The sequence below is a fragment of the Uloborus diversus genome, unplaced genomic scaffold, assembly GCF_026930045.1.
Source record: "Uloborus diversus isolate 005 unplaced genomic scaffold, Udiv.v.3.1 scaffold_999, whole genome shotgun sequence".
In the NCBI taxonomy this organism is placed as follows: Eukaryota; Metazoa; Arthropoda; class Arachnida; order Araneae; family Uloboridae; genus Uloborus; species Uloborus diversus.
Genome location: NW_026559230.1, coordinates 49,696 through 52,667, shown reverse-complemented (window position 1 = coordinate 52,667; position 2,972 = coordinate 49,696).

Sequence of the window (2,972 nt, the reverse complement as noted above, 5' to 3'; positions counted from 1 at the left end):
ATATAATCTGTTTTGAAAGTAAACTCCTTAATTGTTGGAGCAACTTTGCACCACTTGTCATTTTTAGTATTTTTTACATCGATTGCAAACCTTCCTTTTCCTCCATGCAGGCATCACAGAAAGGAGATCATGCTCTAATGAACCAACAGTGTTGCCGAAAGCTTTTGTGCAAATTTATTTATTTGCATGCCTGTGAAATAGATTTGAGAATAGCATGTCAAAAAAAAATCAGTTTTTAATATTTGTTTTATCATCAACATTAGTCTGTCACAGGTCAGAAAATTGTCCAAGAATGGTGTTTCAAGACTGCTCTGTCCTGATCAAAACATGGAGTGTGTGAAAGAAATTCTTTCATTTCAACTCGTTACCTCTTTGTAGGCAACAAGTTTTGATGCAATTTTTGAATTCAAATGTTCATTTCCAATTCGTTATCGCACGTACATAGCTGCCAACATGCCAGCTTAAAAAATCTTACAATGTGCGAGGCGGCTATATTTCTACCCTTTTTTGACCATCATAAAGCTAAGTATTAAAATTTTAAGTCTTATAATGTTTTCAAATCCTTAACTTGTTTCTATCTCTGTGCTTTTATAAGCAAAAAAAAAGATAATAAATAAATTTAAAAATAAGTAAATAAATAAAATTTTATTTCTTTGAACTTAAACTTTGAAAAGTCGCTGACTTTGAAGCTTTCAAAAATTATTTATCAAAAACTTGTTCAAAACAATAGATTTTCTGCTCTCAAAAGTGCTGGAAGTAAAAGAAAACTTCAACCGTTCGCAATTTATCATAAAATTAAAATCAAAAACCTAAAAATCGTACAAATTTGCCATAAGACCGTACAATCTTATAAAACTTCCAAAAATCTTACAATGTATGGCTAAATCGTACAAGTTGGCAGCTATGCACGTATCTATTCGACTCTTCCATGATGGTGTGAATCAAATTGTCATCAAAAAGTCGTTCAAAATATTGTTCTTCTCCCGTTAAAGTAGAAGTGCCAACTGTTGCACCCACTGGTGGTTGATGGAAGGGTAATCTCGGCAAAGAAAATGGTTAGTCACATATTGTAAGTAGGACAAACCGAGTTTGGGCTTCAGGAAATGGAAACACAAACTATACAATTGCCGGACCTCCGATCGGGAATTCCCAAATTGGCTCTTTTGCGTTGCTGGAACTTTATTCGGGGAAACATGCAAAGGGTCTTTAAGGCTGACGGGATCTCCTCCGATATCATTTGCGATTTCATACGCATACTAAGTAAATGATGAGTAACAATCATCAGTAGGAACAAGATCTTTCTTTATGATATATCCACAGACATACTTTCTTAGTTAAATTTACAGCAATGCTCATTTAATCCCAACAATAATGGTTTCTTTGAAGAAAGCACTCTCAAAAGCAGTTTTCAGTCAAAAAAAAAAAAAACTCACAAATGTCATGGGACAAAAATCACAACACTCTGCTATTGCGTTGGTGCTTATTCTAAAATGTCTTTTCAACATGTGCTCTCATAAAATATTTAAAAAGAAAAGAAAAACACAAATGTGGTTCTTTAGTGAGCATTCACAAATGTCCTAAACTATTTTTTTTTTTTTTTTTTGTCAATGAGTTTCCAAGGTATTTTTAAATATTAACTGGAATTTAAATTATTTGTACAGTAATTATAAGAATATGTTTTTTGTTTAGCATGTGTCCTCAAATGGTATTTCAAATGTGAAGTATCCAAACATCCATCAGAAAGCTCTTCTATTCTGAGGAAATGCCTTTTTAAATTTCTCAAAAATGTGGTTTTTCTCTTGAATGACCCTTTAAATGGATTTTTAAATGTCCACTCTGAGAAAATGACTTTCCACAAATTTCACATGAATATGGTTTTTCTTTAGTATGTGTCCTCAAATGCCTTTTTAAATGTCCACTATCCGAAAATGACTTTTTACAAATTTCACAAGAATATGGTTTTTCTTTTGTGTGTGTCCTCAAATGCTTCGTCAAATTTCCACTCTGAGAAAATGACTCCTGACAAATTTCACAAGAATATGGTTTTTCTTTTGTGTGTGTCCTCAAATGCTTCGTCAAATTTCCACTCTGGGAAAATGACTCTTTACAAATTTCACATGAATATGGTTTTTCTTTTGTGTGTGTCCTCAAATGCTTCATCAAACTTCCACTCCGAGAAAATGACATTTTACAAATTTCACATGAATATGGTTTTTCTTTTGTATGTGTCTTTAAATGCTCTTTGAAACTTCCACTGCGAGAAAATGACTTTTGACAAATTTCACAAGAATATGGCTTTTCTTCAGTATGAGTCCTCAAATGCACCCTTAAACTTCCACGATAAGAAAATGACTTTTTACAAATGTCACAAGAATATGGTTTTTCTTTTGTATGTGTCTTTAAATGGACTTTCAAAGTTCCACTTTGAGAAAATGACTTTTGACGAATTTCACAAGAATAGGGTTTTTCTTGAGTGTGTGTCCTCAAATGGCGTTTCAAACTTCCACTCTGAGAAAATGACTCCTGACAAATTTCACAAGAATATGGTTTTTCTTTTGTGTGTGTCCTCAAATGGACTTTCAAATTTCCACTCCGAGAAAATGACATTTTACATAATTCACAAGAATATCGCTTTTCTTTAGTATGTGTCCTCAAATGCTTCCTTAGACTTCCAAGCTCAGAAAATGACATTTTACAAATTTCACAAGAATATGGTTTCTCTTTAGTATGAGCCCTCAAATGTACTTTCAGATGTGAAATGTAATTAAATGTCTTTTCACAATGTTCACAAGACTGATTTGTCTTGGACGTTCATTTGCATTTTAAGCTTTAAGTTTGGATTCACAAGATGCACTACTTAACTTTAGGCTCACATGCATTCCTTTGATTGAACTTCAATCTAAAAATAGAAAACTATTTTATTCTAATGGAAAAAAAAAAAGCAAATGCTTTCAGTTTTCAAAACAAATAAA